The following is a 15,718-nucleotide window of genomic DNA, read 5'->3' on the forward strand; positions in this document are numbered from 1 at the left end:
TGTAGTTTCAGACAACCCAGCTCCTTGCTTCCGGAGTCTGTATCACTTTTCTGTTCGTCTGAACTACTCTCCGTCACCTTATGTACCTTCTTGTACTTCTCCTGTGGAGATTTCTTGCTGCTGGTTTTCTTTCCCGACCTGCAGACTCTTGCTATGTGTCCTACTTTTCCACACTGTCTGCACACTTTGTCCTTGAACCAGCAATCATTATGGTCGTGTGTTGTTCTGCCACAGCGATAGCACTTCACTGTTCCGTATGACATTTCATTTGTGCCATATTCTTGCGGTCTCCGTTGTATCTCTGCAGCGCCCCGTGCTGCTGCTTCGTGTGATACTGCAATGCTGAAAGCCTTGTCCAGCGTAAGATCCTTTTCTGATAGAAGCCGTTTCTGGGTTCCTTCACTTTGAAGCCCACACAAAAACTTGTCCCTTAAAGTATCTGCTAGTCCCGTTCCAAACTGGCAGTGTTTCGATAGCTTGCGCAGTTCCGTTAAATACTCAGTATTATTTTCATCTTTATGCTGGTTCCTTTTGTGAAACTTAAATCTTTCTACTATCAGCAGCGGTGTGGGGTTTAAGTGGTCCTGTAGGATTGACACTATGGCCTAGAAATTCAGTCTGGACACTTTTGGGGCGCTAAATTCGGGCGCTCGCTAAAGTTAGCGCCCGCCGGAAAGTGTAGGCCACATCGCCGAAATTCAGTAGAGTTGGCCCTAAGTTTGGCCGAGCGCTGAAACTGGCGTTGAAATGCTGTGTTCCGGCGCTAAGCCGGCGATGCGGCCTAATAACGCCGAAGCCGGGCGCAGCGCAGGTGCGGTCATGTTTTGATTGACAGCAGACACCCTGACGCCGGCCAGCTCTTAAAGGGGGAAGGGTCAACTTTGACTGCTGCCACGCCCTGCATACTGGAGCCCTGCAGCTAGGCCTCAGCACTACTGGTGTGCCAAAATAGCGCCTGGAGCAATGGAGAGGGCCCGTGAGCGAGCGCAGCGCTTCTCAGAGCATGCTCTGAGTGTGCTCATTCATGGTGTGGAGAAGAGAAGAGAGATCCTGTGCCCGGACAGTGGCAGGAAGGCTCCCAGGAGCCAGTACAGGAGAGCCTGGGGCAAAATCGCCCGCAGGGTGTCATCCAGCTGTGATGTCCCCAGGAGTGCGGACCAATGCCGCAAGAAGTTCAACAACCTCACTCAGATGGTCAAGGTGAGTACCCTTTCCAGTGTCCCCCTCATCCTTGCATGTGCACCTCACATTATGGGCAAAGGGACCTCAAAGGCCTAATGGGCAGCCCTCTTCCCGCAGCAATGGCACTTGCATGTTCATCAATCGCACTTTCTGCACTTAACACACTGGCCAAGCTATTCGACCATGGGAGGCAGTGCACCCAGCAACAGGGCACCACACTGGCCAAGCTATTCCACCATGGGAGGCAGTGCACACAACGACAGGGCACCACACTGTACTTAGAGGCCGTCCTTTCTCTTGCAGGCCAAGCTGGCGAGCAATGTAACGAGCCAGGCTGTCACTGGTGGAGGCCGTCCCGAGTACCAGGCGCTCACTGATCTGGAGGAGAGCATGGCACGACTCATGCGTGGCCGGGTGACTGGCCCTGTCGCGATTGGCGAGGCGGACCCTGTATTGGTACCCACTGGTAAGGACATGACCGGTTGCACCTCTCTCGTTCCCCTCGCGCTTCAGATCTACATCCTTTCCCACTGACCGACAAATGCGCATAATGCACCACTCAGGCCTCCCTCGCTGACGGCCTGTCCTCACTCTAAAGCTACTCTTGTGCCTTCCTGCTTTCAGCTGGTGAGGAGGAGGTGGTCCCTGAAGCGCAGAGAGCCAGGCCCTTGGAGGAGGAGGACGTCGAGGACCAGGAGGAAGGCGGCACATCAGGGGAACCCTCCTCCGCGCCAGGGGATGGCAATGGAGGGGAGACGTCTGGCCTGCAGGAGAGCCAGGGGGAGGTGTTGGAGGGGAGGGCCGAAGCTGGTCCCAGTAGGGTGGACGCACGCGGGAAGGCTCCGGCAGCACGCCGGCCTTCTGCCCAGAGGGGGGAGGTGTTGGAGGGGAGGGCACAACCTGGCCCAAGTGGGGTCGACGCACGCGGGAAGGGTCGGCCAGCTCGGCGGCCTTCTCCCCGGAGGGAGAGTCCGCCCTCCAGTCCGGACACGGTCCTCGCCCAGGAGGTGCGCGTCCTCGATGAGATGTCGGCGGCGTCTGAGCGGCCCCACCAAGAGTTCATGGGGGTGGTCGAACAGATGCCTCACGCCATTGAGTCCCTGGCTCAGAGTGTGGTGGCTTTCGGGGAATCACAGGCCAGGGGGTTCGAACAACTCACGGCAGCGCACGACAGGGGTGTCCAGCAACTGGCCGCAGCGCACGACAGGGGTGTGCAGCAACTCGCGGCAGCGCAGGACGCGGGTGTGCAGCAACTGGCGGCAGCGCAGGACGCGGGTGTGTAGCAACTGGCGGCAGCGCAGGACGCGACTCGCGAGATGAGTGGTGCCGTCCACACACTGGCAGAGCTGATGCGGGCACATACCAGGGCAGTTCGGGCACTCACTTCTGCCACACTCGCTGTGGCACGGAGGCATCGCCATGGCACCCGCCGCCCTGCTGCAGCACAGCGGTCTGGCCTCCCCCAGATTGCTGCGCTTGCTACACTGCCAGCCCGGCCGAGTGCCAGTGTCTCTGGCGAGCAGCGCGCACCTGCCATCAGCCAGCTTGCCCCCAATGGTGCTGCCGACACTGCCACTCCCCCAGCCAAGGTGCGACGAGCTGCTGCTAAGACTGATGCTGCCCAGCCACAGCTGCAGCAGTCAGCAGGTGGCCCCTCACGGGCCAGGCCTCGTCTAGGCCGACCCCCAAGGGCATCTGCCGACACGCTTTGTGGCCCTCATGAGCCTTCCCCCAGCCTCGCCACACCCGCAGGGCCCAGGTTGAGGCGGAGCAGCAGGTCGGCCAGGGGCCGGAGAAGCCTGTCTAAGGACTCGCCCTCTCGGCACACCCATTACAGTGTGGTGAGAGCGGTTTCTTTTATATTGGGGGGCTTGTGTTGTGGGGGGCATTATTTTGTTAAGGCTGAGGATCAAGGCATTTTTTGTTCTCATGGGGGTGTCTCTGTTGTGGGGGGGGGGCTTATTTTTGTAAGGCCGCTGTTGAAGGCCTTTTGGATGGGCAAGTTTTGTTAGTCCTCCCCAGGTTTTGGGAGTGACAGATGTTTTTGACTGTTTTTTGGGGGTCTTGTCTGTTTTTCTGTTTCATGTGGGAAGGGCCCTGAGTTTGTGAAATAAAGCTTTTGATTTATTCAGCATGTCCAGGTGTCATGTTTGAAGTGGTTGTTGCGTTAACCGGCTGAGGGCTTGCGGAGCGGCTGCCTCAGATGCGTTCATTGCCACAGGCCATTCCCTGACAGGGGGCCTAGAAGTGTCGATCAATAAGCCCCCGGCGGACGGCCCTTGGCCCTTGTCGCTCCCTCCTGGGCTGGTCCTCCTCCTCCTCCTCCTCCTCCTCCTCCTCCTGCTCGTCCTCCTGAGGTGGTGGTGCAATGCCAGGTGGCAGTGCCTGAGTCCTGCGGATAGCCAGGTTGTGCAGCATGCAGCACACGACGACGAACTGGGAGACTCTATCCGGCGAATACTGAAGAGATCCTCCGGAACGATCCAGGCAGCGGAACCGTTGCTTGAGGACGCCTATCGTTTGCTCGATGATGTTCCTTGTGGCTTGATGGCTTTCGTTGTATGCCTCCTCCGCTGGGGTCCTGGGCGCGCGGAGCGGGGTCATGAGCCATGTACACAAAGGGTAGCCCTTGTCCCCGATAAGCCATCCCCTTGGTGGAGGCTGTGCCTCGAACATGTCAGCCACAGTAGTCTGGCGCAGGATAAATGCATCGTGGCTGCTTCCTGGGAAGCGGGCATTGACAGCTAGGATGCGCTGCCTGTGGTCACACACCAGCTGTACATTTAGGGAATGGTAGCCCTTCCAGTTGCGGTAATCCTCGGCATTGTGGATAGGTGTCCGCATAGCCACATGCGTGCAGTCAATGGCGCCCTGCACCATGGGGAAGCCCGCGATCCTGCCAAATCCGACTGCACGCTGCTCCTGCCTCTGTCGGGTCATGGGGAAGGAGATGAATTGGTGTCTCCTCGCGTAAAGTGCATCGGTGACCTGCCGGATGCAGCGATGCACGGCGAACTGGGAGATGTTCGCTATGTCCGCAGCAGCGGCTTGGAAGGAGCCGCTTGCATAAAAGTTCAGAGCCACCGTGACCTTCACTTCCACCGAGAGAGACGTCCTGCACATCAGCTGTGGACGCAGATCTGTGTGAAGCAGCTGGCAGATCTCTGCAACCACCTCCCTTCTGAAGCGCAGCCTCTTCACACAATGTGCCGCAGTCATGGTGAGATAGGACACCTGCTGCCGGTATTGCCTGAGTGGGTAAGGCCTACGTTGCCGACGCCTGATGGCCCCTCTGCGTCTAGGCATGGCTGGCCCTCTCTCACAGCGTCTGCGAGCCCTTCGCACATAATGCTGCAACTGAGGGTTGGCCCCCCATACAGCCCCCATAATAAAGTTGAGAACAGATAAATCACAATGAATCAAATGTCAATGCACTGGCCAGAAGCCAAAAATACCTCTCCTATGTTGTCCCAAATCAGTAACCTCTGTCCCTTGGTCTCTGACCAGAAATCCAAAGCAGTAAAGTCATTGCAGCAAAATGGCTGGGCTTTATAGGTCAGTGTAAGTGCCCTTTAATTTGCGCTCCCTGAGGCCCACAGGGCCTCTTTTGCGTTCCACCTCACAGTTCTTAGCAGCGCCACGCCCACATTGGGCGGGCGCCACTGAATTTCCGGTTTGGGGCGCACAAACAGCGTTGCGCGACGATATGACGTCATAAGCTGCGCGCGCACCTGAGCGGGCGCAAACACTTTGCGCCGGCGCTAAATGTCAACTGAATTTGGGCGTCGGCGCAGATCGGACTGCGTTCAGGCGCTAAGTGCCTAGCGCCGGAAATATAGCCCTTTTATGGCGTTAGCGGCTGGCGCAACCCACTGAATTTCTAGGCCTATGTTTTCAAAATCCTTTTCTACTGGCTTCTCTGGGGTTACTAGGTTTCGTAGTAAGCCATACGTTTTTGCACCCATTGAATTCAACAATACCAGCGCTTTCTTGTCATCTGGCACTTCATTCGCCTTGCAGTATACTTCTATGCGTTCGACATATGTCGTCCAATCTTCGACTTCATTGTCGAACGCTGTGATACTGCCACTCTTCGGCATTTTTGGGTGTGGTTAGACTGGCTTAAAATGGCGTCTCCCGCGCTTTCCTTTCTTCCCCGCTGCGGCTTAAAATGGCGTCTCCCGTGCTTTCCTTTCTTCCCGCGCTGCTGCCAACGCCGCTCTCGGCGGTCCTCGTGGCAAATGGCGACGCCCTGTGGGTTTCGTGCGCTGCTCCTGCGCTGCTGCCAATGCCGCTCTCTGCGGTCCTCGTGGCAATGGCAGTGCCTCGCATTTTCCTGCGCGCCTCTCTCCCCCGTTGATGCTGCTCGGCCCTTGAACACCAGCTGCGCTCTGCTCTCTCTCGTCTCTCTCCCTGTTGACGCCGCTCGGTCCTGAACACCGGCTGCGCCCTGTGCGCTCTGCCCTCTCTCCCCCGTCGACGCTGCTCGGCCTTTTTCTGTGCCGCTTGTTCGGCTCTAGCTGCCGCTGTCCAGGAAGGGTCTGCGCAGTACCTGTTGCCAGCCCATTTCGCTGGACCACCATGACTGGAAAGCCAAGCCTGGCTCTCGACAGCCTCCCCTGCGATGCTCAAATCTCCGCTGGATGACTGGGTGGTTGCCCGTGGTCGACGCCTGTGCTTCTGGACTCGACCTTCTTCCACTGTTCTCCAGGAGCGAATCCCTGGGAGGTGATGCAGAGCTGCAGGTAGGTTCGAATCTGCGTCGTAGCCAATGTTAGATCCGTGTATCTTAATGTTGTGTCCTTCAATAATCAGACAAAAGACTGCAGTGAACGATCAACAGGTGTTTACTGAATGAGGGTTACTCTAGAACTAACTGTACAGATCACTACTCAGGGTTTATATACAGGTGTGGTCACTGCCGGTACTACAGTATACAGGAGCTGTAAAATGTAGTTCTCCCCTTAAAGGTACATACATTACAATGTTGATTTGATTTCAACAGCGAGTGAAATATGATCATCTTCACAATGATAACTTGCAACAGATTCTTACCTTGCCAGGACTAATTCATGTCTTTTATCTCTGACAGGGCCTTCAGGTGTGCCGCAGGAGTTGATGGATGTGGCGGGCGATGAGTCCTCAGAGGAGCTGACTCCTACTGTGGGTGCACCATCACAGGACTCATGCACACCATGCATCAGGTCAGATACTTACGCTTCGGTGGGACCACACAGGCAGATAGTTGGGTTTTCACCTGGTGCCTCACAGAATCAAAGAATCATAGAATGGTTACAGCACAGAAAGAGGCCATTCGGCCTGTCGAGCCCGTGCCAGCTCTCTGCAAGAGCACTTCAGCTAGTCCCACTCTCCCGCCATTTCCTGTAGCCCTGCAATTTTTTTCCTTCAGATACTCATCCAATTCCCTTTTGAAAGCCATGATTGAATCTGCCTCCATCACCTTTTAAGGCAGTACATTTCAGATCCTAACCACTCGCTGCGTAAAAAAGCTTTCCCTCATGTCGCCTTTGGTTCTTCTGCCAAGCACCTTAAATCTGTGTCTTCTGGTTCTTCACCCATCCGGCAATAGGAACAGTTTCTCTCTATCTACTCTGTCTAGACCCCTCATGATTTTGAACACCTCATCAAACCTCCTCTCAACATTCTCTCCTCTAAGGAGAACAACCTCAGCTTCTCCAATCTATCCACGTAACTGAAGTCCCTCATCCCTGGAACATTCTTGTAAATCTTTTCTGCACCCTCTCTAAGGCCTTCACATCCTTCCTAAAGTGCGGCGCCCAGAATTGGACACAATACTCCAGTTGAGGCCGAACCAGTGTTTTATAAAGGTTCAGCATAACTTCCTTGCTTTTGAACTCTATGGGCTGGATTTTGATACTGGAGGCATGTAGGAGGCAGGACTACAACTTTTTGGGTTGTAGTCCCGCCTCCATCGAGTTGTGGCCAACCCACGCGATTTTCACTTGATTGACCTTGTTGAGCCCACCCAGCGGGCTCAGCAGGCCAATTAAGGGCCACCTGGCAACAGGTGACATCACAGATTGACATTTCATCTGTCAAGAGCTTTTGACAGATGAAATATCAGCGTTTGACAGCTCTGTGAAGCTGTCAAACACTGACAATCTGTACACTAAGTTAATTCCTTCCTCTCAGGATGACTTATAGATCTCTCCGGAACAGAAAGCTGAATGCTGCAACTTTTGACAGCTCGCGGCCATTCTGCTTTCTGTGCCGGTGAGATGAGGGAAGGAAGGCTGTAAAGGTAAGTAAAGGTAATTAAACTTCTTTAAACACTTTACACACACCAAACATACTTACCTTTGCACTCATGCAGCCATCACTCACCTGAACACTGGACATCTCGAACCCTCCAAACCCTTCAGCCCGACAGTCTGCCTCGCTAACTTGGCGTGGTTTGGAGCCGTCGGGAATCCCACACTTCAGGAATAAAAATAGCGATTAGGCTAAAAACTGCCTGTTAACTACCTGTTAACAGGCAGTTAATTGACACTAATCCCCTTCCCGCCTCAGGTAGGTGGCTCCCAGCACAGGTCGGGTATCCGCCTCCTTTGAAACTGGCATGGAGGCAGGTTGGGGGCGGGATGGGTTCGTGCCCCCAGATTTTGCTATTTTAACCCCCCACACGCCTCCAATCCCGCCTCCACGGCCCAATGAAAATCCTGCCCTATGCCTCTATTTATGAAGCCCAGGATCCCGTATGCTTTTTTAACCGCTTTCTCAACCTGCCCTGTCACCTTCAATGATTTGTGCACATATACCCCCAGGTCTCTCTGTTCATGCACCCCCTTTAGAATTGTACCCTTTAGTTTATATTTTCCCTCCTCATTCTTCCTACCAGAATGTATCACTTTGCACTTTGCTGCGCTAAATTTCATCTGTCACGTGTCTGCGCATTTCACCTCTTGAAGTCTACCACTATCCTCTTCACTGTTCACTCTACTTCTAAGTTTTGGGCCATCTGCAAATTTTGAAATTGTGCCCTGTACACCCAAGTCCAAGTCATTAATATATATCAAGAAAAGCAGTGGTCCTAGTACCGACCCCTGGGAACATTACTGTGTACCTTCGGTCTGATAAATGACCGTTCACCAGAGCTCTCTGTTTCCTGTCACTTAGCCAATTTCGTATCCATGCTGCCACTGTCCCATGGGCTTCAACTTTGCTGGCAAGCCCATTATGCGGCACTTTATTAAATGCCTTTTGGAAGTCCACGTACACCTCATCAACCCTCTCTGTTACCTCATCAAAAAACTCGATCAAGTTAGTTAAACATGATTTGCCTTCAACAAATCCATGCTGGCTTTCCTTAATTAATCCACACTTGTCCAAGTGACTGTTAATTTTGTCCCAGATTATCATTTCTAAAAGCTTCCCCATGACCAAGGTCAAATTGACCGGCCTGCATTTGCTGGGTTTATTCTTACACCCTTTTTTGAACAAGGGTGTAACGTTTGCAATTCTCCAATCCTTTGTTACCACCCCTGTATCGAAGGAGGATTGGAAGATTATGGCCAGTACCTCTGCAATTTCTGCCTTTACTTCCCTCAGAATCCTAGGATGCATCCCATCCAGTTCTTTTTTATTTTTATTCATTGATGGGATGTGGGCGTCGCTGGCTAGGCCTGCATTTAGTGCCCATCCCTAATTGCCCTTGAGAAGATGGTGGTGAGCCGCCTTCTTGAACCGCTGCAGTCCATATGGTGTAGGTACACCCACAATGCTGTTAGGAATGGAGTTCCAGGATTTTGGCCCAGCGACAGTGAAGGAACGGCGATACAGGTCCAAGTCAGGATGGTGTGTGGCTTGGAGGGGAACTTGTAGGTGGTGATGTTCCCATGCGTCTGCTGCCCTTGTCCTTCTAAGTGGTAGAGGTCGCGGGTTTGGAAGGTGCTGTTGAAGGAGCTTTGGCGAGTTGCTGCAGTGCATCTTGTAGATGGTACACACTGCAGCCACAGTGCGCCGGTGGTGGAGGGAGTGAACGTTGAAGGTGGTGGATGGAGTGCCAATCAAGCGGGCTGCTTTATCCTGAATGGTGTCGAGCTTCTTGAGTGTTGTTGGAGCTGCACTCATCCAGGCAAGTGGAGAGTATTCCATCACACTCCTGACTTGTGCCTTGTAGATGGTGGAAAGGCTTTGGGGAGTCAGGAGGTGAGACACTCACTGCAGAATTCCCAGCCTCTGGCCTGCTCTTGTAGCCACAGTATTTATATGGCTGGTCCAGTTCAGTTTCTGATCAATGGTAACCCCCAGGATGTTGATAGTGGGGGATTCAGCGATGGTAATGCCATTGAATGTCAAGGGGAGATGGTTAGAGTCTCGCTTGTTGGAGATGGTCATTGCCTGGCACTTGTGTGATGTGAATGTTACTTGCCACTTGTCAGCCCAAGTCTGAATGTTGTCCACGTCTTGCTGCATATGGACACGGACTGCGTCAGTATCTGACGAGTCTCAAATGGTGCTGAACAGTGTGCAATCATCAGCGAACATCCCCACTTCTGACCTTATGATGGAGGGAAGGTCATTGATGAAACAGCTGAAGATGGTTGGGCCTAGGACACTGCCCTGAGGAACTCCTGCAGTGATGTCATGTGATTGAGATGAATGACCTCCAACAACCACAGCCAACTTCCTTTGTGCTAGGTATGATTCCAACCAGTGGAGAGTTTTCCCCTTGATTCCCATTGACTTCAGTTTTGCTAGGGCTCCTTGATGCCACACTTGATCAAATGCTGCCTTGATGTCAAGGGCAGTCACTCTCACCTCACCTCTTGAGTTCAGCTCTTTTGTCCATGTTTGGACCAAGGCTGTAATGAGGTCAGGAGCTGAGTGGCCCTGGCAGAACCCAAACTGGGCGTCAGTTAGCAGGTCATTGCTGAGTAAGTGCCGCTTGATAGCACTGTCGACAACACCTTCCATCACTTTGCTGATGATTGAGAGTAGACTGATGAGACGGTAATTGGCCGGGTCGGATTTGTCCTGCCTTTTGTAGACAAGACATACTTGGGCAATTTTCCACATTGCTGGGTAGATGCCAGTGTTGTAGCTGTACTGGAACAGCTTGGCTAGGGGTGCAGCTAGTTCTGGACCACAAGTCTTCAGTACTATTGCCAGAATGTTGTCAGGGCCCATAGCCTTTGCAGTATCCAGTGTCTTCAGCCGTTTCTTGACATCACGTGGAGTGAATTGAATGGGCTGAAGACTGGCATCTGTGATAGAAACAGAGAAGATAGGAGCAGGAGTAGGCCATTCGGCCCTTCGAGCCTGCTCCGCCATTCAATGTGATCATGGCTGATCATCCAAATTCTGTACCCTGTCCCTGCCTTTTCCCCATATCCCTTGATCCCTTTAGCCTCAAGAAATATATCCAACTCTTTCTTGAATATATTTAATGAACTGGCCTCCACCGCCCTCTGTGGCAGAGAATTCCACAGGTTCACCACTCTCTGGGTGAAGAAATTCCTCCTCATTTCAGTCCTAAATGGCTTACCCCTTATCCTTAGACTATGACCCCTGGTTCTGGACTCCCCGGCCATCAGAAACATCCTTCCTGCATCTAGTCTGTCCAGACCTGACAGAATTTTATAGGTTTCGATGAGATCCCCTCTCAATCTTCTAAACTCCAGTGAGTATAAGCCCAATCGACACAATCTCTCCTCATACGTCATTCCTGCCATCCCAGGTATCAGCCTGGTGAATCTTTGCTGCACTCCCTCCATGGCAAGAACGTCCTTCCTCAGGTAAGGTGACCAAAACTGCACACAATACTCAAGGTGCGGTCTCACCAAGGCCCTGTACAACTGTAGCAAGACATCCTTGTTCCTGTACTCGAACCCTCTTGCTACGAAGGCCAACATACCATTTGCCTTCTTAACCGCCTGCTGCACCTGCATGCTTACCTTCAGCGACTGGTGCACAAGGACCCCCAGGTCTCTTTGCACTTCCCCTTCTCCCAATCTATTGCCATTCAAATAATAATCTGCCTTCCTGTTTTTGCCACCAAAGTGGATAACCTCACATTTATCCACATTATAGTGCATTTGCCATGTTTCTGCCCAATCACCCAACCTGTCCAAATCGTACTGGAGTTTCCCGACATCCACCTCGCAGCTTACCCTCCCGCCCAGCTTTGTGTCGTCTGCAAATTTGGAGATATTACATCCAATTCCCTCGTCCAGATCATTAATATATATTGTGAACAGCTGGGGTCCTAGGACCAATCCTTGCGGTACCCCACTAGTCACTGCCTGCCACTCGGAAAACGACCCGTTTATTCCAACTCTTTGCTTTCTGTCCGCCAACCAGTTCTCTATCCAAGTCAATACCTTGCCCCCAATCCCATGTGCCTTAATTTTGCACGCTAATCTCTTATGTGGGACCTTATCGAAAACCTTCTGTAAGTCCAAATACACCACATCCACTGGTTCTCCCTTATCTATTTTACCAGTTACATCCTCAAAAAATTCCAGTAGATTAGTCAAGCATGATTTACCTTTTGTAAATCCATGTTGACTTTGTCCGATCCTGTCACTGCTTTCCAAGTGCTCTGCTATTACATCTTTTATAATAGACTCTAGCATTTTCCCCACTACCGATGTCAGGCTTACCGGTCTATAATTCCCCGCTTTTTCCTCTACCACCTTTTTTGAATAGTGGGATAACATTAGCTACCCTCCAATCCAGGGGTACCGTTCCAGAGTCTATCGAGTTCTGGAAGATGATCAGTAATGCATCTACTATCTCTAGGGCCACTTCCTTAAGTACCCTGGGATGTAGACCATCAGGCCCTGGGGATTTATCGGCCTTCAGTCCCATCAATTTTCCTAACACCTTTTTCCTACAAATACTGATTTCTTTCAGTTCCTCGCTTTCATCCGACCCTATGTTCCCCGGCATCTCTGGGAGGTTATTTGTGTCCTCCTTTGTGAAGACAGAACCAAAGTATGCATTTAGTTGGTCTGCCATTTCCTTGTTTCCCATTATAAATTCCCCTGATTCTGACTGTAAGGGACCTACGCTTGACTTCACTAATCTTTTTCTCTTCACATATTTATAAAAGCTTTTACAGTCAGTTTTTATGTTCCCTGCTAGCTTACTCTCATATTCTATTTTCCCTTTCTTAATTAATCCCTTTGTCCTCCTTTGTTGACTCCTAAACTGCTCCCAATCCTCAGGATTATTGCTTTTTCTAGCCAATTTATATGTCCTCTCCTTGGATCTTATGCTATCCCTAATTTCCCTTGTTAGCCACGGTTGAGTCACCTTTTTTGTTTTATTTTAACGCCAAACTGGGATGAACAAATTCTGTAGTTCATCCATTTGATCTTTGAATGTTTGCCATTGCCTATCCACCGTCAACCCTTTGAGCGCCATTCCCCACTCAATCCTACCCAACTCGCTCCTCAGACCATCGTAGTTTCCTTTATTTAAATTGAGGACTCTTGTCTCTGAGTCAACTACTTCATTCTCCATCTTAATGAAGAATTCGATCATATTATGATCGCTCTGACCCAAGGGGCCTCGTACAACAAGATTGCTAATTAATCCTTTCTCGTTGCATAATACCCAGTCTAAGATGGCCTGATCTCTGGTTGGTTCCTCGACATATTGGTCCAGGAAACCATCCCGTAAACACTCCAGGAATTCCTCCTCCACAGTATTGTTACTAATTTGGTTGGCCCAATCTATATGTAGATTAAAGTCACCCATGATGACTGCTGTGCCCTTATTGCACGCTTCTTTAATTTCCCTTTTAATGCCATCCCCAACCTCCACCTTACTGTTTGGAGGTCTATATACCACTCCCACTAATGTTTTTTTCCCCTTAGTATTTCTCAATTCTACCCATACAGATTCCACATCACCAGAGCTAATATCCTTCATTACAATTGTATTACTCCCTTCTTTAACCAGTAATGCTACCCCACCTCCCTTTCCTTTTTGCCTATCTTTCCTGAATATCGAATACCCCTGGATGTTGAGTTCCCAGTCTTGGCCATCTTTGAGCCACGTTTCTGTAATCCCAACCAAATCGTATTCGTTTACCTCTATTTGCGCAGCCAATTCATCCACCTTATTACAAATGCTCCTCGCATTAAGACACAAAGCCTTCAGGCTTGTTTTTTTAACGCTCTTAAACTTATTAGAATTATTATTTACTGTGGCCACGTTTGATTTAAATCGTTGATTTCTCTGACTGCCACATTTGTTTTTCTCCTTCCTATCTTTTGCTTTTATCTCTGTTTTCCTTTCCTCTGTCTCCCTGCTCAGGTTCCCAACCCCCTGCCATTTTAGTTTAAACCCCCCCGAACAGTGCTAGCAAACCTCCCCGCAAGGATATTTGTCCCGCTCTGGTTCTGGTGCAACCCGTCCGACTTGTACAAGTCCCACCTTTCCCAGAAGCAGGCCCAGTGATCCAGGAAACTAAAGCCCTCCCTCCTGCACCAACTCTTTAGCCACGCATTCATCTGCTCTATCCTCCTATTCCTATACTCACTAGCACGTGGCACCGGGAGTAATCCAGAGATTACAACCTTTGAGGTCCTGCTCTTTAATCTGCTACCTAGCTCCCTAAATTCTTGTTGCAGGACCTCATCCCTCTTCCTACCTATGTCGTTGGTCCCAATGTGAACCACGACCTCTGCCTGTTCACCCTCCCCCTTGAGAATGCCCTGCAGCCATTCAGTGACATCCTTGACCCTGGCACCAGGGAGGCAACAAACCATCCTGGAGTCTCGTCTACGGCCACAGAACCGTCTATCTGTTCCCCTTACGATAGAATCCCCTACCACTATTGCTCTCCCACTCTTTTTCCTCCCTTCCTGAGCAGCAGCAACACCCCCGGTGCTAGGAAGTTGGCTGCTGCTGCCTTCCTCTGGTGAGTCATCCCCCTCAACAGTATCCAAATTGGTATACCTGTTTGAAAGGGGGATGGCCACAGGGGCCTCCTGCACTACCTGCCTGCTTCTACTGCTCCGCCTGGTGGTCACCCATTTCCCTTCTGCCTGTGCAGCCCTACCCTGCAGCGTGACCAACTCATCAAATGATGCTGGGGACCTCAGGAGGAGGCCGAGATGGATCATCCACTCAGCACTTCTGGCCGAAGATAGTTGCAAATGCTTCAGCCTTGTCTTTTGCACTCACATGCTGGGCTCCACCATCATTGAGGATGGAGATATTTTTGGAGCCTCCTCCTCCTGTTAACTGTTTAATTGTCCACCACCACTCACGACTGGATGTGGCAGGACTGCAGAGTTTTGATTTGATCCGATGGTTGTGAGATCGCTTAGCTCTGTCTATCGCATGTTGCTTCCGTTGTTTGGCATGCAAGTAGTCCTGTGTTGTAGCCTCACCAGGTTGACACCTCATTTTTCGGTGTGCCTGGTGCTGTTCCCGGCATGCTCTCCTGCACTCTTCGTTAAACCAGGGTTGATCTCCCGGCTTGATGGTAATGGTAGAGTGAGGGATATGCCGGGCCATGAGGTTACAGATTGTGGTTGAATACAATTCTGCTGCTGCCCCACAGCACCTCATGGATGCCCAGTTTTGAGTTGCCAGATCTGTTCGAAATCTGTCCCATTTAGCACGGTGGTAGTGCCACACAACACGGTGGAGGGTATCCTCAACATGAAGACGGGACTTCGTCTCCGCAAGGACTGTGTGGTGGTCACTTCCACCAATGCTGTCATGGACAGATGCATCTGCAACAGGTAGATTGGTGAGGACGAGATCAAGTAGGTTTTTCCCTCTTGTTGGTTCCCTCACCACCTGTCGCAGACCCAGTCTGGCAGCTATGTCCTTTAGGACTCGGCCAGTTGTGGTGCTACCAAGCCACTCTTGGTGATGCACATTGAAGTCCCCCACCCAGAGGGCATTTTGTGCCCTTGCTGCTCTCAGTGCTTCTAATTGGTGTTCAACATGAAGGAGTACTGATTCATCAGCTGAGGGAGGGTGGTAGGTGGTAATTAGCAGGAGGTTTCCTTGCCCATGTTTGACTTGATGCCATGAGACCTCATGGGGTCCTGAGTCAATGTTGAGGACTGCCAGGGCTACTCCCTCCTGACTGTATACCACGGTACCACCACCTCTGGTGGGTCTGTCCTGCCGGTGGGACAGGACATACCCAGGGATGGTGATGTCTGGGACATTGGTTGTAAGGTATGATTCGGTAATTATGACTATGTCAGGCTGTTGCTTGACTAGTCTGTGGGACAGCTCTCCCAATTTTGGCACAAGCCCCCAGATGTTGGTAAGGAGGACTTTGCAGGGTCGACAGGGCTGGGTTTGCCGTTGTCGTTTCCAGTGCCGAGGTCGGTCCGGTTTTATTCTTATAGTTTTTTTTATAGCGGTTGTTTACAACCGAGTGGCTTGCTAGGCCATTTCAGAGGGCATTAAGAGTCAACCACATTGCTGTGGGTCTTGAGTCACATGTAGGCCAGACCAGGTAAAGACAGCAGATTTCCTTCCCTAAAGGGCATTAGTGAACCAGATGGGTTTT

This window comes from Somniosus microcephalus, chromosome 22, assembly GCF_052327205.1.
Source record: "Somniosus microcephalus isolate GS21.2 chromosome 22, FLI_Smic_1.0, whole genome shotgun sequence".
NCBI classification, from domain to species: domain Eukaryota; kingdom Metazoa; phylum Chordata; class Chondrichthyes; order Squaliformes; family Somniosidae; genus Somniosus; species Somniosus microcephalus.